The sequence below is a fragment of the Phyllostomus hastatus genome, unplaced genomic scaffold (assembly GCF_019186645.2).
Source record: "Phyllostomus hastatus isolate PE091 unplaced genomic scaffold, TTU_PhHast_1.1 phas_contig_86, whole genome shotgun sequence".
NCBI lineage: Eukaryota > Metazoa > Chordata > Mammalia > Chiroptera > Phyllostomidae > Phyllostomus > Phyllostomus hastatus.
In genome coordinates, this window is record NW_025333977.1 from 77,781,523 (window position 1) to 77,802,998 (window position 21,476).

Consider the following 21,476-nt stretch of genomic DNA (forward strand, 5'->3'; position numbering starts at 1 on the left):
GTAGATTTATTGTCATCCATGATAGAGGGGGAGCTCTGTGGGTGGGCCCCCCCACCATAACATCTAATAAGGGGTTAATATCCAAAATGTATAAAGAACTTATAAAACTCAATACCAGATAAACCCAAGCAATCCAATTAAAAATGGGCAAAGGACCTGAATAGACACTTCTCCAAAGAGGACATACAGATGGCCAATAGACATGTGAAAAGATGCTCAGTGTCACTAATAACCAGAGAAATACAAAGTAAAACGACAGTGAGATATCATCTCACACCTGTCAGAATGGCTATCATCAATAAATCAGCAAACAACAAATGCTGGCGAGGATGTGGAGAAAAGAGTACCCTTTTGCATTGTTAGTGGAAATGCAGGTTGGTGCAGCCACTGTGGAGAACAGTATGGAGATCCTCAAAAAAATTAAAAATAGATCTGCCTTATGACCCAGTTACTCCACTTCTGGGATTACATCCAAATAAACCAAAAACATTGATTTGAAAGAATATATGCAGCCCTCTGTTCATTGCAGAGTTAATTATATTTCCAAGATTTGGAAGCAGCCCAATTGTCCATCTGTAGATGAATGTATATAAAACAACTATGGTATATTTACACAATGGAATACTACTTGGCTGTAAAAAAAGAAAGAAATCTTACACTTTATGACAGATTGGATGGACCTGGAGAACATTATGCCAAGTTAAATCAGCCAGTTGAAGAAAGAAAAGTACCATGCGTTTTCACTCATATTTGAAATCAAATGAAGAAAATAAACTAAGAAACAATATAGAAACACACTAATACATAAATAAAGAATGGACTAATAGCTGTCAGAGATGAGGGGAGTGGCAGGGCTGGGTGAAAAAGACAAAGAGATAAAACAACAAAAACAGTAGAAAACAACTCATAGACACAGAAAACGGTGATTATGAGAGGGAAGTCATTGTGGGGGGAGGTAGAAGAGGATAAAGGGAGGGTAAGTGGTAATGGAAGGAGATTTAACTTGGGGTGGTGAACACACAACACAATATACAGGTGAGGTATTATACAACTGTATACCTAAAACCTATATAATTTTATTAATCAATGTTATCCCAAAAATTCAATAAAAACTTTAAAAAAAGAATTAAACATTAAACGATGATAGTAAAATTTAAAGTGTAAATTGTAAAAATATTTATTTAGTGATTTGAATAAAGATTAATAAATGATGATCAATATTTCTGAAATATACCCCTAAATATAATTAATTCAAAATTACTTAAGCATGTTTGGTTTTATGAAATCTGTTATTTTCATCTTTGGAGGCTTAGATAATCTTAGTGGCTCTAACATTACAATGAAACCACTTGTTAGATAAACAAAAATAATTTATCAGCTTGAAAATAAAACAATTATATTTATTTATCTATTTAATTTTATTTTAATTGTTCAAGTACAGTTTTCTGTCTTTTACTTCCATCCCAGCCCACCTCCCCAAGCCCTCCCATTTCCACCCCCCTTTGTTTTTGTCCATGTGTCCTTTATAGTTGTTCCTGCAAAGCATTCCCCTTTTCCCCCAAAATTCCCTCCCTTCTTCCCTCTGGTCACTGTCAGCCTGTTTTCAATTTCAGTGTCTTTGGTTATATTTTGGTTGTTGGTTTGTTTTGTTGATTAGGTTCCTGTTAAAGGTGAGATCATATGGTATTTGTCTTTCACCGCCTGGCTTATTTCACTTAGCATAATGCTTTCCAGTTCCATACATGCTGTCACAAAGGGTAGGAGCTCCTTCTTTCTTTCTGCTGCATAGAGTTCCACTGTGTAAATGTATCATAGTTTTTTGATCCATTCATTTACTGATGGGCACTTAGGTTGCTTCCAACACTTGGCTATTGTAAATTGTACTGGTATGAACATTGGGGTGCATAAGTTCTTTTGGATTGGTGTTTCAGGGTCCTTAGGGTATAATCCTAGCAGTGGAATTGCTGGGTCAAAATTCAGATCCAGAAAATAAAACAGTTTTAGAAGGACAATTTCCTATGGGTCATTTCCTATCCTTTTGAATTAAAAGGATAAATTAAATAGTAAATGACACATAACTATTTACTATTTAATTCATGTATGTAAATGACACATACATGAATTAAAAATTAGTGAAACAAATGATAGATCTGAAGATGTTATACCATAAGACACTGAGAGACAAGGAGATAGGAAATATGAAAGACTAAAAGATATTGAAGATAGAATAAGTAGTTCTATCATAATTGAGGAAAGAGGGAAGATAGAATGTAAGAGATAATCACAAATAAGAGTTGATAGCTTTCTAGAAATAATCAAATAAATGAATTCACAAATATAGAAAACTCAAATTATACCAAGAAAGATGAATAAAAATAAATCCACACATGGAATATTGCAGCAACTTTTCAGAACACCACAAAGAGAAAATGTCAAACACAGTGGAGGGAAAAGACAGATTACCTACTGAGGAATGATAATTAAATTAGCACTAGATTGGTTTTAGAACATTGGAAGTTAGTTTACAAAAGAATAATTACTTTAAATCCCTGAGGAAATATCATTGTTAACTTACTATTTTGTCTTTACTAACTTTAACTTTCAGGAATGAGGGCAAAGAATGCTGGTCAGAAGGCTTAGTTGGTTGGAGCATCGACCTGTAAACCAAAAGGTTGCAGGTTTGATCCCAGTCAGAGCACGTACAGGAGGCAACTAATTGATCGATGTTTCTCTCTCACATCAATGTTTCTTTCTCTGTCTCTGTCTCTAAAATCAATAAATATATACTTAGGTGAGGATTAAAAAATTTTTAAAAAAGAATGAAGGTAAAGACTCTTTTTTAAACAAACAAAAACTGAGAGAATTTATCAGTGCCCTAATCCCTTTTCAAACATATTTTACAAGCATATCTTTTTAATAACCTTTTGAAGATTGCTGACATATGATGATGGATTCTTCTCTCTCTCTTGGTGAGTATTATGAGACCTAGCTGAAAGTCAGAAGGCTTTTCTTCTTCTGAAAACCAAAGGAAATACTTAGAGGGCTTTTTTTAGAAATTGTCCATATACTAGAGAAAGCCTGTGACTTTGATATACTAAAGATCAGAGTTATGGTGTTTTTCCATTCTCTAGATGTAAATGTTTCCTTCCTCTCTTCTTGAAATGCAATTCTTAGAAAATAAACAAATTATATTTACAATTCTAAATCTATGGTTCTGTTGGTCAAAACACCATTTTCTGATCAATTGCCATTTTATTTTCAATGTAAATACCAATACTTGGCTATTACAAAAATGATTAATTGTTCATATATATTTTTAAGATTTTATTTATTTATTTTTAGGGAGAGGGAAAGGGAAGGAGAAAAAGGAAGAGAAACATCAATGTGTGGTTGCCTCTTGCATACCTCCTACTGAGGACCTGGCCTGCCACCTGGGCATGTACCCTGATTGGGAATTGAACCGGTGTCCTTTGTTTCATAGGTCCATGATCAACCCACTTAGCTCACCAGCCAGGGCTATTAATTGTTCATATTTTTATGTGTCTCTTTGGGCAAAGTCTCTAAGTAAAAGTTGCCATAGGATAAATACTTAGAAGTTCAATCATTGTGTCATGGGGTTTGAGATTTTTTGTTTGTTTTCCTACATACTGTCAAATTGCTTTCCTAGAGTGGTTGTTCTAATTTGTCCTACTTTCAGTATAAGATCCCTTTTTCTACAATTCTTACCAGCATTTGGTACTGACAAACATTTGGTCTGAAGTGGTATTTCCTTGTTTTCACTTACATTTATGTGATTATTTGTGACATCCTTCTCTATTCTGTAACACTAATGTATTTGTCTAATCTTACATAAATAACACACTTTTTTAGTTTAATAAGATAATGCACTATTTTAGTTCCTATACCTTTATAATAAATTATGATATTGGTAGATGCCTATGCTCTTTTTAATCTTGGAACACTGTTTCAATATCCTACATTTTACTTTGACTTAGCTCTTTCAACTACATACTTTTTAAAGTATTTTTATTGATTATGCTATTACAGTTTGTCCCATTTCTCCCCCTTTATTCCCCCCCCCAACCCTGCAACCCCCCCAGCCTTCCCCCTGCACCTTAGTTCATGGCCATGGGCTGTGCATGTAAGTTCTTTGAGTCCTCTGTTTCCTATACCATTTTTATCTCTCCTCATCTATTTTATGCCTACTAATTATGCTTGTTCTTCCCTGTACCTTTCTCCCCCTATTCCTTCTTTCCCCCTCCCCACTGCAGTCCCTGTGTGTGATGTCCATTTCTCTGATTCCATTCCTGTTCTGGTTGTTTGCTTAGTTTTTGTTGTTTTTCTTTTTTTTTTAATGTTCATTTGTTGATAGTTGTGAGTTCATTGTCATTTTGTTACAGGGTGCAGCCAAGAGGGGGGACCCCAAATGGACATTTGAAATGGGGTCCAGAACTTAAGGTGTCCAGGAGATTTTAAGATGTCTCCATCCCCCCACCCAGGGTGTGGGTTGGGGGGAAGGGACAAATGGAGCAAGGCCATTGACATCTGTTTTTGCATAGCAACAGCCTTGCAGCTACCCTCTGGAGTGGTCATTTAACATATCTATAGCCTTTGGCTGGTCGCTTAGATATGTTAAATAGCTGTGATCATCTCTGAGCCAGGGGAATGGAAGTAACTTCCCCCACCAACACGTGACTGGGGGCAGATTCCCCCAAGCTACAGCGCCTGCGTGGGAGCTCGGAGAAGACTGGCTCCAGGACATGGGGCCACACCTGCCCAGACTCAAGATGGCAGCCCAGTAAAGCTGGAAGGATACGAGTTCCGGCACGTGAAGCCGAGTGTGGGAGGAGTCGGAAATGAGGCTGCAGAGGAAGATTGGCCGCAGGGATTTAAAACCCAGACTTGGCGGCCATTAGAAAAGAGAACCACGCGGCTTTGGGAGAGTGGGGACTCTCCCCTTCCCACAGCCCTGAGAAAGAGAACCACGTGGTTTTGGCAGAGTGAGGACTCTCCCTTCCTGCAGCCCTGAGAGAGAGAACCATGCGTCTTTAGCAGAGTGGAGACTCCCGCATCCCTGAGAAGGGAGAACAACGTGGCTTTGGCAGAGTGGGGACCCCCCCACAGCTTTAGAAGGGGGAACCACCACCTGGTTTTAGCAGAGATCCTGGAGACTCAGCCGAGGGTGCCGGGAACCCAGGGAGGTCTCCCAGTTGAGAAGGAGGACTAACTAAGAACCAGATGACTGTCTGAGCCATGGACTTCATTTTCCTTCCCTGAAATACGGTACTCGGGACTGGGCAAAGGGGGAAGGAAGGAAGGACTGTGTGTTTGGGGGTGTTTTAAAGGACTTTGGGATTTTTGATAAAGACATTAGGTCACTACTTTAAGTTTGTATAGCATTAAATAAACATTTCCTTTCCTTTTCACGAATCTCTGGCATTGAGAGATGTCTTTCCTCTGGCGGCGGACATAACGGACCCGGGGCCTTCTTTCAATAATAGTATATCGTCCAGGCCCCCCTTTTTCTGTTCTGTAACAGTTTTACTGTTCATATTTTTGATCTTCTTTTTCTTAGATAAGTCCCTTTAACATTGCATATAATAATGGCTTGGTGATGATGAACTCCTTTAACTTGACCTTATCTGAGAAGAACTTTATCTGCCCTTCCATTCTAAATGAAAGCTTTGCTGGATAAAGTAATCTTGGATGTAGGTCCTGGCCTTTTGTGGTTTGGAATATTTCTTTCCAGCCCCTTCTTGCTTGTAAGGTTTTTTTTGAGAAATCAGCTGATAGTCTAATGCGCACTCCTTTGTAGGTAACTCTCTCCTTTCCTCGTGTTTTTTTAAGGATTCTCCCTTTATCTTTAATCTTGGGTTACTTAATGATGATATGCCTTGGTGTGTTCCTCTTTGGGTCCAACTTCTTTGGGACTCTCTGGGCTTCCTGGAAGTCTATTTCTTTTACCAGATTGGGGAAATTTTCCTTCATTATTTGCTCAAGTAAGTTTTCAATTTCTTGCTGTTGTTCTTTTCCTTCTGGCACCCCTATAATTTGGATATTGGAACGTTTCAGGTTGTCCCAGAAGTTTGGTAATACTCTCTTCCCTTTTTTGAATTCTTGTTTCTTCATTCTGTTCCTGTCAGATGTTTATTTTTTCCTTTTGTTCCAAATCGTTGCTTTGAGTCCTGGTTTCCTTCCTGTCACTCTTGGTTCCCTGAATATTTTGCTTTATTTCACTTTGGGTATCCTTCATTTGTGCTTTCAGTTTTTGACCAAGTTCAATCAGATCTGTGAGAATTTTGATTACCAGGGCTTAAAATTCTCCATCAGATAGGTTGGCAATCTCCTTATTGCTTAGTTCTGATGTTATGCTCTGTTCTTTCATTTGGGCCATATTTCTTTGTCTTGGTGCAGCTAAGGGGTTATAAGAGGGCAGAGCCTTAGGTATTCACCTAGGAAGGGCAACCCTTTTTGCAGCACTGTGGCGCTGCCTGTGGGGGAGGGACCAGAGAGGGAACAGTGCAGCTTACCTGCTCATCTCTATCGAACTTTTCAATTCTTGTGTGAGACTGGGAGTATCTTCCATCACAGCGACCCCAGCCATAGCCCACAGACAGCTATGAATCCCAGTTTTCCCCTTAAGTCAGCCCCTCCCTCGAAGCCCACCACACTTGGCACCCAGCCCTGCCCCCAAGGCTGCTGTGTCACAGTAGTTTTTCTGAGTTGGCCTGAGTAGTGCTTTCTACAGGTCTGGTTGTTGTGGTTGATTTTTTCTTTAATTCCTTGGTTGTCAGAGTTCCATGCAGTTTGATTTTCTGGTGCTTTTGGTTGCTTATTGATTTTAGATTGGTTGTTATCCTCCTTTTGGTTGTGTGAGAAAGCAAAAGGTTTCTATATACACCTTCATCTTGGGCAGAACTCAACTACATATTTTTATAAAAGCTTGTAAGCTTCTAGAGGTAGGTTCACTAAGCACTATTGGTATCCTATGTGGGTTAATTTCTGTTGCATCCTTTTTAGCACTTTCTACCCAGTGTGACACAGATACCAGATGCATTAATGAATGAATAAAGTAGCATATCTCTGTCTCAATCTATCAGTGGATGAGTAAAATATCTCTTTAGTCTGTGGCGTTGTCTAGTATATTATTTTATATCATCTTATTGCACCAGCACCAGACACAAGCAATAAAGGGTCCTCTTCTGGATTTATCAGAGTTCCTGGAAGGAGTGCTGTTAAAACTGGGCCTTAAGTTCTTGCTTTAGTTTCTGGAATATCATTCCAGTGGATCTTCTCTGCTCCAGAGTCAAGAAAGTAACATCGATGGACTAAAAAAAAACAGGAACAATCTCTTAGTGGTACATAGCACTGGATATGGGCTCTTTGCACCTTGCATGATGGACGCAATGGAAAATAATGAATAATATTACTGATAGGAGCTTAGAGAAGAAGCTAGACAGAAAAGGAATAGCAATAACTGACAATTATTATAACAGTATAATTTTAAATTTACTTTTTTAAATCAGATGATTTAATCTTTTAGTGTTAAGTATCACTTTTTTTAACTGCTGAAATGATTTGCCCAAGGATACATAAATGCACTGGTAACTCAATTTTAATGAAATGTAGAAGATTCACCTTTGAGTCCTGACCCTCACAGTTTCTCCAATGCAAATCTCACTTGGGAAGGTGCAGCATGCTTTAAGTAGCTAATTTAAATAATGTTAAATGGCTCTGAATTTGACACATTAAATTTCTGCATCATCTTATGAATCAGCACAGCCATCTGGCATCACCCAGACTTTCAAAATATTACAGGGACTTAGTGGATTAAATCAAGGTAATTCTAAAAGCTTATAGCTCTATGTTGTACATTTCCTCTCACATCCAAATCTGTTTTGTGGGAAAAGACAATAGTGGCTAAATTTACTTCACACTTAGTACCTATGTTTGGTGAGCTGGAGGCAATGAGTTTTTCTGACCTGACAAACAGATCTAGTTTAAAGGATTTTCTAGCTGTAAGGACTTTTATTAAAAATAGAGCAAGGCAGATATTGCAATAAAAGTTTTCTTTCTGCCCTAAAAAGTTGTCTTGTGAGATAAGACATTTTGTATCATTGGATGAAACTACTGAGGAGGGAGTCATAACTTGGTTAGGTGGCACCTCCTGGTAGAGGAGGAAGGACTTTAATCCAGAACAATAAGAGGACATAGGTGGGATCCAAGGAGAATCCAGGGGATAATTTATTCTAGAGTTCTGAACTGCATTATGAAGTAGTCAGAGAGTGCACTTTCCAGATTACTCCTGAAGACCCTGTCTGAGATATATTCATAGAGAAGCTACCTTCCACTCTCTGAATAACAAAATATTGTATGTGATGGGATATAGAAATCATTTAAAAGAAATGCTATAAAAACTTTCCAGAAGAATACAAGCATAGCAATAAGTCAGAGAATAGAGTAATATTCTCACTACATTTTTTTGTATCCAAAAAGTAGTAGAATTTTGAATCTCCAATTTTCCTAAAATTATCCCAAATTCATTGGCCTCATGCCTGTCAGGATATAAGTGGTTTTGGATTCCTATTAAGGTCTGATCAAAGGAAGTTAAAAAAAAAAAACAGGAAGAAAATATCCACCTGTTTCAAGATTCATTCTTATACAACCTTAATTACACAAATAACTCAAGACTCTTAGGCCAATAACAATCAACTAAATACTTGCTTTAATTTACTAAGCAATTTAAATGTGTCCCTATGCATGAATTTTACAAAGAGGGTAAGTTTTACATAAGAATCTGATTAGTGTAATTTGTTTTTCAGTATCAACATTCTAATAGAACACACTTTACAATGCAATCCAAAGATCATTTGTGTTCAATGTTTCATCATTCCTAAATGGTTTTTATTCTGAGCATCCTGGTGTCTGGGATATACTGTTTTGGAGAGACAAAACAATTTCACTTAAATATGTTGCCCTATGTTTAAGTTTTAGTTATCACTTTAGACTTATAAAGCCCATAACATACATGATTTTCATGAATTCCATTCACTGATTCTATTTGTTAGGGTTTATTAAATCTTTTATATAGAGGAAGTTTTTCCAAGGTCACATAGCCAGGAAGAGAAAGGTTCAGGAAGGAAACAACACATTTTTGGCACTTGATTTTTCCAAAATGAATTATTTTTGGTAAGGATTCTAGAATTTTTTTGCATGAATTTAATAGGAAAAGGCATCTTTCTGAAACATTTTCTAAATTTTTCCTCTCTTTTGGATATTAAAGATTCAGCAGGCATTTACCAACGCAGAGCTAAGCAAGCATGGCTTTGAAGGACTTAATGAATTTTATGAAATGCAGATTGCTCTTTGTGACAGAGAACTATTTACAGTGTAAACAGCTAACATTTTTCTTTATTTTGCTCAGCAAGTGAAATGAAGAGTTGGATTATTTTGCCAAATAGTGTGCCTAAAACTCAGCCACAGGCCATATTGTAGGCATGTAAGGAAGAACACATTTCAAATTTAAAACTTTTGATATTTGCCACTATTGGAAACTAAAAACACTCAAAGAAAACTTTTGTTTGTAGCACCGAAAGCATCATTATTAATACACCATGTGCATTTTCATATATTGTGTTTGTAACTAAATGAAAACCCAAAAGCATTTAAGAAATGACCTATGATCACTTCCTATTGCTGTGTAACAAATTAAACACACGTAAAACACTGACTTTTCTTTATACATTTGGTAGATCAGAAATCTCATCATGGAGACTTCTGGTCAAGATGGGAGTGTAGGCAGACATGTCTCACCTCTTTGCACAACCATATCAGAATTATAACTAAAGTATAGAACAACCATCACTGGGAATGATCAGATAATCAAGTTGAATGGAAGTCTGACACCTATGAAATTAAAGAAACCACGTCCATCCAGACAGGTAGGAGGGGTACAATAGTGAAGCAGGCTGGTCTCTCACCCATGTGTGGTGGATAAAAATTCAAGAGAGAAATGTCAGGAGTGAGGAGTTCCAGCCCCACACCAGGACCCCCAGCCCAGGGGTCCAGTGACAGGAAGATAAGTCCCCATAACTTCTGACTGCAAAAAACTAACAGGAGTTGAGTCCAATGAAGAAACTTCTGGAGCCCCAAGTAGTTCCCCTTAAAGAAACCACTCACCGACTCACCTACTCAGACTCACTCCCTCTGAGACCCAGCACTGGGGTGGTGGCTTCGAAGACACCAGTGGCAACTGGGAGAAACTGAAGTGTCTGGCATCAAGGCAAGCAGAAGCCATTGTCCCTTTTCTAAATCCTCCCTGCACAGAGCTGGCAAACTGGTGCCATATTTGAGACTCCATCAACTGAGATATTACAAATTCCTAAATCCTCTCAAGCAAAAGCTGGACTAAGTGAGGGTCAGGCCTTGCATTAGGCTGCTGCCAGCCTAGATTCACAGCTTGACTTTGCCTGGGGATCTCCAAGCCCAGGACAAGTAGCAGACATCTCAGATTGTTTTATAGAGCAGGCAGGGTGGCTCTGGGCAAAACACAGGTGGTTGCCAAACTTGGACTGCACCACCCAGGAAATCCTAGGGCTAGTACATGCAGGAGACATCTACACCACTTTGGAGTACCACCACCCTGTCCCTGCACAGCTGATCCTCCCTGGAAGATGTAGATGGGTGGTAAGTGGTCGTAGCTAATCCCTGCAGCTGACTGACCTGGGAAAATCCCAGCCATTGACCTGCCAACAGCAACCAAGGCTCAACTACAAGAGGAGGGTGTATTCAGCACACACAAAAGGTGCACCTTGAGTACTTAGCCTGGGTGATAGGGGAGGCTCTGCCACTGGGCCCTACAGCACATCTACTACATTAGGCCATGCTACTAATACATGGAGTTAAAGCATCTCTATCTAATACATAGAAACAAACATAAGAGGCTGCCAAAATGGAGAGACAAAGAAACAAGGCCCAAATGAAAGAACAGATCAAAATTCCAGAAAAAGAACTAAACATAAAGGAGATAAGCAATCTAGCAGATTCAGAGTTCAAAACACTGGTTATAAAGATGCTCAATAAATTCAGAGAGGACCTCAAAAGCATAAAACAGATCCAGTAATAAATGAATGACAGACTAATTGAAATAATGAACAATTTACAGGGAAATAACAGGAGAGTGGATGAAGTCAAGAATGAAATCAATGATTTTGAACACAAGGAATCAAAAAGCCACCAATCAAGAATACAAGAAGAAAAAAGAATCCAAAAAAACTGAGGATAGTATAAGCATCCCCTGGGGTAACTTTAAGAGGTCCAACATTCATATCAGGGGTGCCAGAAGGAGAAGAGAAAGAGCAAGAAACTGGAACTTTTTGAAAAAATAGTGAAAGGAAGCTTCCCTAATTTCTGAAGGAAATAGACATGCAAGTCCAGGAAGCACAGAGTCCCAAACAAGATGGATGCAAAGAGGCCCACTCCTAGACACATCATAATTAAAATTCAAAAGTTAAAGATAAAGAGAGAATCATAAAAGCAGCTAGAGAAAAGAAGTTAATTACCTGCCAGGGAGTTCCCATGAAACTGTCAGCTGGTTTTCAGGCTAGAAAGGACTGGAAAGAAATATTAAAAGTCACAAAAAGTAGAGACCTACAGCGAAGATTGTTCTACCCAACAAAGCTATCATTTAGAATCAAAGGGCAGATAAAGAGCTTCGCAGACAAGAAACCACTAAAGGAGCCCTAGCTGGTGTGGCTCAGTGGATTGAACATGGGATGCAAACCAAAGGGTCGCTGGTTTGATGCCCAGTTGGGGCACATGTCTGGGTTGCAAGTCAGGTCCCCGGTGGGGGGCCACATAAGAGGCAACCACACATTGATGTTTCTCTCCCTCTCTTTCTCCCTCCCATGCCCTCTCTCTAAAAATGAATGAATAAATAAATGAATAAATAATTAAGAAAAAACTAAAGGAGTTCATCATCACCAAACCATTATTACATAAAATGCTAAAGTGTTATAAGAAAAAGAAGAACAAAACTTTGAATAATAAAATGGCAAAAAATACAAGCCTACTAATAACTGAATCTAAAAAACAAACTAAACAAACAAGAAGAACAGAGACAGAATCATGGATACGGAGAATGGTTTGATGGTTGCCAAATGGGAGGTTTCCCTGGCAGCCAGGAGGAATGGGTGAAGAGATGTGGGTGATAAAGAAGTACAAATAGCCCTGGCTGGGTTGTTCAGTGTTTTGAGTGTTGTCCCGTGCACCAAATGTTTTCGGGTTCAGTCTCTGGTCAGGGCAGGTACAGGGAGCAGCTTATCAATGCCTGGCTCTCTGTCTGTCTCTAAAATCAATAGGGATATCCTCAGGTGATGATTAAAAAAATGGAAGTGCAAATAGGTAGTTACAGGATAGCCATGGGGGTATAAAGTACAGCATAGAGAATATAGTAGTCAAAGAACCATGGACGTGTGACCCATGGACATGAACAATAGTTGGGATATTGCCTGAAGGAGTAGGAGTGCTGGGTGGAGGAGAGCAAATGGGGAAAAAATTAGGACAACCATAGTAGCATAATCAATAAAATATAATAACAACAACAACAAAAAAAGAAATCCCAGAATAACCTAACTGGGATCTCTGCTGAGCGTCTCGTGAGGCTGACATCAAGCTGTTTGTCAGTGCTGTGGTCTTACTTGTGGCTGGAGGGCTCTTCTCAGCTTTTTAGGCTATTAGCAGAATTCAGTCACTTGTGGTTATAAAATGACCAAGACGGTAACTTTATCGCTAGCTGTTGGCTAGCATTGCTCTCAGGTTTTAAAGGCCATCCTCAGGGCTCTGACTGGTGTGGCTCAGTTGGTTGGTTGTCTTTCCACAAAGCAAAAGTTTTGATTCCTGGCCAGTGTACATTCCTAGGTTGCAGGTTCAGTTCCTGGTCAGGGCATGTGCTCGAGGCAGAGATCGGTGTTTCTCTCTCACGTCAATGTTTCTCTTCCTCTCCTTCTCCCTCCCTTCCTCTTGTTCTAAAAGTAGATAAATAAAATGTTTTTTTAAAAGGCCACCTTCAGGTCTTAGTTCATGACCCCATCCAAAAAAAATTGATGACATGGCTATCCAGTAGAAGAGTTGCTGATAATTCCATCCTCTTTTGGAGTCCTCATCTGATTATGTCAACTGCACCTAGAATAATTTACCTTTGGATTTATTGTAAGTCAACTGATTAGGGAATTTATATCTGCAAAATTCTTTTTGCCATTTAATGGAGCATAACTATGGAGTAATATTCCATCATATTCCATATTTCATCAAATTCTGATGACATTTTAGGAAGGTGGGTTACAAAAAAGGGGTACTACAGGGAGTATCTTATAGGCCATTTTAGAAACTCACCTATCATATGCCTCTAAGTTCAAGTATACCCCACTAGAAAGAATATTACCTGGTATTTTTAATTTTTATTTTTTTATGATGAAAATATTTAGGTTTGGTCAATTCAGGTAAAATATACTGGAGTCACAGAGCAGTATGCATTAATAAGTTACAATAGTTCATAAAAACTGGGTAACTGTACAGAAACTTCTTAAACATTTAGTTACCTAAAGAAAAAATGCAGATACATGGTGGAAACAACTGTAACTTTGAAACTCTATAGGACCACCAACAAGTCCAGTTTATAGTGATAAAACCATTGTCTTGGGCAATCTTGGCAGTCATAATCCCACATCTACTCTAACAAGACTGAATGGTGCATAAGTACAGGAACAGCATGAGAAAGAATGCCCTTGCACAGCAAAGGTTCTAGGTGGGCACTGATTTATAAAAATGTTGTCATGTTATACTTTAAGGAAAGCTTTCTATTTACAATTTCACATTAACTCATATAAAAATAACCCTACCCTACACAAAATGTCCTTTTAGCCACAGAGTAATTGACTTACAATTTTCAAAGAAGCAGAGGTATTGAAGCAAAAGAAAAAAGAAGGAAAACACATACACACCAAGAAAAAAAAGGCAAATTATGGCAAAGTATGCATTAATTTTCTGCACAGTATCCTCCCCCAAATTAAATGACACTGTGTAAAATTTTCTGGAAAAATACCACAAAACTAAACCTTGTACATTTACACTTACTTGAGTCCAAGCCATTCTGAATGTGGCAGGAACCCAAGTTTGGTTACCCTTCCTACTCACTGTTTTCTTTTCTTGAGGGTCATGATTAGAGTCTGTGCCATTTGAGTGGAGTGTGAGAGAGTGTTCACTGCTTCTGGGGGAGTCTACACTTTCATCCTGACACTGAGTTGGTTTATGTAACTACTGCCTCTGCCATTTTCCTCTGAACTGGTGGAGGCCTTATTTCCATTCCTTGGAGAAGAAAAAAAACATTCTTTGGTTGTATCTTCCTTCCTATGAAATCCATGGCCAGGAGTCCTCTGTCAGGAGGAACTGCCATTACTTGGTCCTTTGGCCAGTGGACTGCTGTCTTTAGTTGGGGCTCTGCCTGCACTACTGGCTGGGAAGATGAAGTCCTGCCGGTACTTGGGGCTGGGGCTTGAGACTGCTGCTGTTGGCACTTAGCCAGTCATTGGCCTGTGTCTTTCAATTGTTGCTGAAGAACTACAATGGTTCTATGCATATCCTCTTCTTTGTCGAATTGAATGATGAAGTCAGTCTGTTCACCCTGACTACTTTTAAGCTCCTTACTATATTTCTTTTGTAAAGCTAATTCTTCTGTAAGTTGCGCAGTATATCCCTGGGACAGCTGCTTTCCAAGCTCTTGGTTCTTCTGGATAAGCATTCTACACTTTTTGGTCTGTTTGGTTCCCTCCCTCTCTCCCTCCCTTCCTCCCTTCCTTCCTTCCTTCCTTCCTTCCTTCCTTCCTTCCTTCCTTCCTTCCTTCCTTTTCTACATCACAAAATGTCTCAGGACAGCCCACAGTTCTAATACATCCTTTCCACCAATCTTCTGGCAGGCACCTGTGAAACTGTCCTACTTAATTTCTACTTCAATATGCTAGGACAAAGCATCAAATAGTAACATGTGTCAAATCTCCTTGTGTTTTATGATACCAGATAGAAAACAGAGGCATGGCCTTTTCCTTTCCTTTGAAGAGCATAGTGAGACTTTTTCCAAAATTAATCTGCTCTCCACAGCCCTCCCAAAATCAAAATGTTAAAAGTACAAGAAATTATCATAGTATTCCTTGAACTTAAAATAAAAAAAAAAACAATTATTTCAAGGCACATTTAATTTAATATTGAGTATGATACAAAAGGCCCCAGTACACTGAGGGAACACCTTCCCCCACTAACACCAATGACAATGCTCTTTCAACATGTGCCTGTTGGGTGGAATGGGGATTTAATAATCTTCACTATCAAAAACATAATGCAATGAGTCTCATCATAGCCAATATTCTTGTATAATTTAGTTGTGAAATAAATGTTTATAATGCTCCAAATTTCTAACCTGAAGTTTAGTACCACATTTTCATGTTTGTACAGTTCTTAGTGCAATTATCTTCAGTATTAGCAATGATTTTCGAAAATATAATAAAAAATGAACTATTAAAAATAAAAATTCAGAATGCTATTATCAGAGGAATAGTACCATTTTTAATTGTATTTTTAAAATTAACACTTATTCCCCCTATAACCCCTATAATACCTTTACCCCTCCCCCTTAATCAGCACACTGTTGTCCATGACAATGAGTTCTTACTTTTTAATCTATCATTCCAACCCCTCCCACCCCAGAGCTGTCATCTCTGTCCATCTATGAGCCTGTCTCTACTTTGCTTGTCAGTTTGTTGATTAGATTCCACATATGAGTGAAATCATATGGTATTTTTCTTTCTCTTACTGCCTTATTTTACTTAGCAAAATTCTCTGTACATCCATTCCTGCTATTGCAAAAGGTAAGATTTCCTTTATTTTTACAGCTGAGTAGTATTCCATTATGTAAATATTTCATAGCTTTTTTATCTACTCATCTACTGATGGACACTTGGGCTCCTTCTAAATCTTGGCTATTGTAAATTATGCTACAATGAACATAGGGTGCTTATATACTTTCAAATTAGTGTTCCAGGTTTCTTCAGATAAATTCTCAGAAGTGGGAATCACTGAGTCAAAGGGCAGATCCATTTTTAACTTTTTGAGGTATCCTCATATGGCATTTCACAGTGGCTGCACCAGTCAGCATTCCCACCAACAGTACAAAAGGGTTCCCCTTTCTCGACATCCTTGCCAGATCTTTTGTTTGTTGATTTATTTTTTATTTTTTAAAATATTTTATTTATTTATTTTTAGAGAGGGAAAGGAGGGAGATAGAGAGAGAGAGAGAAACATCAATGTGTGGTTTGCTGGGGGTTATGGCCTGCAACCCAGGAATGTACCCTGGCTGGGAATCGAACCTGGGGCACTTTGGTTCCCAGCCCGCGCTCAATCCACTGAGCTATGCCAGCCAGGGCCTGTTTGTTGATTTATTGATGTAGGTTTGTTGGTTTATTGAGGTAGGCCATTCTTCATTGTGGCTTTGATTTGCATTTCTCTGATGATTCCTGATGTTGAGCATCTTTTCCCACCTCTCACTTTACATCAACCTGCAATGATGAATGAATTCCATTCATTCCTCGAATGAATGTTCGCTTCCTCCATTCATTCCAAGTTGTAGAAGGTGACTTATACATAGTGAATCAGCATGTTTTAGCTCCTTATTAGTGACTTATTTAGATATGGTAGGCACATGACAAGAGGCCAATAAGAGTTGTTTCTGGAAATGTGCGTGGAATTTATTACTGAGGATGAGAAACTCCCTCTTTCCACTGCGAGAGTTGGATGTAGGATGAGACAATGCTGGAATTGCCTGGGTGCTGGCATATTAGAGAATGTCTAAGAATACATTTCCCATAAAAAAAATCAAAGTCAGGGTGCCTCAGAAGGCCTGATGACACTGTTGGAGATCTTTATATTTAAAGTCAAGTCTGTTTTTAATTTTTTGTTTAAGAAAACCATTACTATAATTTCTACTGGTACTGCTTCTCTTAATGTCATTATTATTACTGTTATTATTTGCATTAAGTCTGTTTCTTCAATTGACACTCAACAATTTTGAGATTCATATACTTAAAATTTTAATGGGAAAGGAAAATTCAGTTTAGAACTGCAATGTATTTGGAGATACAGAAATAGTATACTTCAAGTAACATGTGTTTAATTTGGGAATGACTGATCAGAGTGCTTATTTGAAGTATCTTCCTTCATTTTCAAAATGAAGAATCATACTTAGTGAACAACCACAAATAAAGTTATTGTGTTAATGTTAAGATAATGGTATTAGCGAGGAGCACAATTCATAGATACATATGGATGAGAAAGAGGGAGCTTTATTTTAAGGAGTTGGTTTATGTGGTTTTGCAGGCTGGAAAGTCTGAAATTTGTAGAGCAGGCCAGTAGGCTGCAAACTCAGGCAGGGTATCCATGTTGCAGTTTTGAGAATTCCTTCTGTCTTGGGAGTCTTTACTCTTAAGATTGGATGAACCCCACCCACATTATGGGAAGTACTCTCTTTTTCTTAAAGTCTACTGATTTAGATGTTAATCACATCTAACAAAATACACTCACATCAACATCTAGATGGGTTAGCCAAATTGACACATAAAACTAATCATCAAAAAAATCAATGAGCAACTTGATATTGTTTTCCCTTTGCTTATCCATACTCTCAATAAAAAGAAAAATAGTTGCATAACCAAAAGACTTTATTTTTCTCATTAATCTGAGATTACTCATGCCATACTTGCTGAAGATATTTAAAATACTGATCTTATTCCTATTGCTATTCATGATAAAAACCTTTTTCTTATTTTCTCTAATACAATTTAATCATAATTCCAATAGCAAAGTCAATAACTACGGATGCAATCCTAGATGTTACAAAATCTGAGATACTTCACTCTACTTTAACTATTAACATGTACCACAATGATGTACCTAGAATTCAACAAAAATAGCACTAAAAGAACCTTAGAATTTCTCCATCAATGTTCGTAATTTATAGATGAGGAAACTAAGGCCCACACAATTAAATAATTGGTTGATGGTTACCCACTGTTAAGTGGTTGCATTGGGACTAACATTCAGTGTATGTAACCTCAATGATAGTTTTCTTATCATATTGCCTCCTTAAAATAAATATTTTATATTTTTAATTTCTAATATTTTTCCTAAATTTTTTAATGGATTTTGTTTTTATGGAGGTGATGGAAGTTCTTTTTTTAGAGGGAAGCCTTGGATTAGGTGTTAGATATTCCCCATAGGTGCTCAAAATATTGGTTTTGTTGAAAAATATATTTCAGTACCAATGTTCCATGTCAGTCCTATGGATAATATCACTGAGACCTTAATTTGGGGTAGAGTAACAGCATAGTTGATTGCTCTCACAGCATTCTGTCCTTACATTTATTACAGCCTTTACTTTAATTGTGGTGTCATTTTCTGTTCAATATATCTTTTCCTGAACTAAAGTATGAGTCTATGTGTCCTTTAAGGGAGTCTTTTCTAGAAATCTTTGTGTTTCCAGTATTTAGAATCTGACACTAAGTAGGCACTCAATATATGCTTACAAGGAAAGAAAGAAAGAAGGGGAAGGGAAGGAGGATTCTAGGATGTTCATTCCAGAACCCAAGTATGTTTTTTAAATAATTGTAGCATCGTTTACCATATTTGTTTTGCTTCCTTTTGGATAGTTATTCTATTGTGGTAAGATATACATAACATAAAATTTCCCCTTTTAACCATTTTAAGTGGACATTTTAGTTGTATTAAGTGCATTCACGTTGTATATCCTTCACCAAATATCCATTTCCAGAACTTTTTCATCATCCCACAGTGAAATTCTATACCCATTAAACAATAAGTCCCCATTTATCCATCCCAAGCTCTTTACAACTATTGTTCTACTTTCTTCTCTATTAACTAGACAACTCTAGGTACCTCATATAAGTGAAATAATGCAATATTTCTTTTCAGTATGACTTATTTCACTTAGCATAATGTCTTCAAAATTCAACTATGTTGTAGCAAGTCTCTAAATTTCATTCCTTTTATGGCTGCATAATATTCCTTTGTATGTATATATTACATCTAAAAAATTTATTCATCTGTCAAAGAATATTTGCTATGTTATCACCTTTGGCTGTTGTGCACAATCCTATTTTCAGTTGTTTTATGTGTATATCCGGTAGTGGAATGGCTAGTTTAAATTGTAATTCTATTTTTAATTTTTAAGAAAACATCATATTTTTTTCTGCAGCAACTGCACCATTTTACTTTCTGATCAACAATGTACAAGAGTTCCAGTTTTTCCACATTTTTGCCACACACATATTGTTTTCTGCTTTTCTGATAGTGTCCACTCTCATGGTTATAAAGTAATATCACATCTGTTTTATGATGTATTTTATTCACTTTATGTAAATTTTTAAAATAATATGTCATTAAATATTCCTAAATGAGGCAGTTTGTTTTCCTTTGTGGCATAGTGTTACACCATAAAACTACGTATAATATGTCTAATATATCATTTATTGCCTGATATGTATGTTATGCACATTCTAGATTCTAATCTGATTTTTTCCAGTCTGAAATCTGGTTTTATAAAAAAGCCCACTTTTCTGTTATTTTTCCAAGGTGTATTTATGTGGGTATGTCTGTGAGTGTGTGTCTCTGTATGGTTGACAAGTGCAGGTTGGGTTGTGGTGGTGACAATTTTATCTCCTTGTTTCAACCTTCTTTAAAATGTTCATATTCAGGGATTTAAAATATACATTTTATAATGAAAGTGTTAAATATCTTTTGCACAAAATTTCCATCATTTTTTTTTTCATTAAGATATAAATGTTTAATTTAGCCCTTTCTTAGACTGTGTGTTTTTGGGAAACAGACTCAGAGATTTGTACTCAGCAGATTTCTAGGACAGTGTCCTCAGCGACAATATCTGTGAGCTAAGGAGTGAGAAGGAATTTTCCCTCAAATCTGAGCAAAGCAGTACCAAGGAATGCTCCAGTGGTGTTTCTGGCTGGCAGATTACACATGGCTCACGACCATATTAACATATAACACAAAGATTTTCACAAAATTGTGTCCATTCCTCTTTCACAGACTTTACTGTTCCAGATCTTCCAGTCTTTTTCCTTCCATGTCCTGTTCAATCAGCCAAGTCTTTTGTCATCACCTGTAAAACCTTATGTAGCATAACATTGGGCCACATTTCACATGAAAGAGGTGGTTGTCTATTCCACATGAAGCTCTGTCCATTGGGAAGAATTTCCTTTTCTGTCGTTTTTAAGATTGTCTCTGAGAGAGATGCAGGAGCCCCCCCTCCCCCCACTGAACCAATTTATCAATTAACAAAGAATTTCTAGAGCTTCTAATTTACCTAATGTAGAATATAATTTTCTTCATGCTTCCAAGGTCATCTAAGTAGCACATTTGCATTGTTTCCTAAGGTCTTTGCACAGAGCTAGATCCTGCATCACAGGGTAGTGCTCCCACACTGATAGACTCTCCTGTATCCACCTTTATTCTCCATCCCCCCTTGTTCCAATACCTTTAGATGCAGCTCCTGCTAGTGCATGTGGTATATGATCCGTAATCTAGAGAACCTAGTTCAAGAATATGTTGGTCCTGAATGGGATCTGAGTTGTATGCCATAGCACCTTCCACAGGCTCCCTTTCATGACAGGTCATATTTCATTGACAATTATTTTTCTGTATAGAGCAGCACATATAAAAATATTAATAATAATAGCTACCATTTATTGAATACTTACTATATCCCATATAATGTGTCCTTAAACTTATACATTATTAATTTCTACACATTTGCTTCAGGATATGTTATGATTTTACAAATACAATAACTAAAGTTTCATGACTTTAAGTTATTTACTCATGGATGCATACATACTAGTATTTAAACTGAAGAAGACATAACTTCAAAACTCCTATGTCTCTGCCCTACATTGCTTAAGTGAAAGAACTGCATTTTTTAAAAACAAATTAATTATGGGTCTGTCTTCAATTACCATGGTGTAAAAACATATTACTCTTGATTTAGGGGCTCCTCATCCTATGATTCTATAAGACTTGAGTCAGAGCAAGTGGAGATGAACAAATGGCTTGGTTTACATCCCATATTGTCTTTATTATTACCTCATTTATTCTGTTGCATAATGCTTTTACAAAAACTGGTCTTCTGTCATTTTTCTGGTAGAATCTGCTAGGTCTGCTCAGAAATCCTCATTACAGTAGGGCTTCTATTGGCTCACAGAGATTCTTTTTAAAAATTATGTCTGTTTTTTAATTATGTTTTATTGATTATGCTATTATAGTTGTCCCAATTTATCCTCCTCTGCTCCTCTCCATCCAGCACCCCTCACTCCCTCAGGCAATTCCCACATCACTGTTCATGT

General features: G+C 37.5%; 1 pseudogene; it reads right to left on the bottom strand.

The window, feature by feature from the left end:
- Positions 1 to 7,846: 7,846 nt before the first annotated feature.
- Positions 7,847 to 16,691, bottom strand: LOC123827431 (annotated as a pseudogene).
- Positions 16,692 to 21,476: the final 4,785 nt, after the last annotated feature.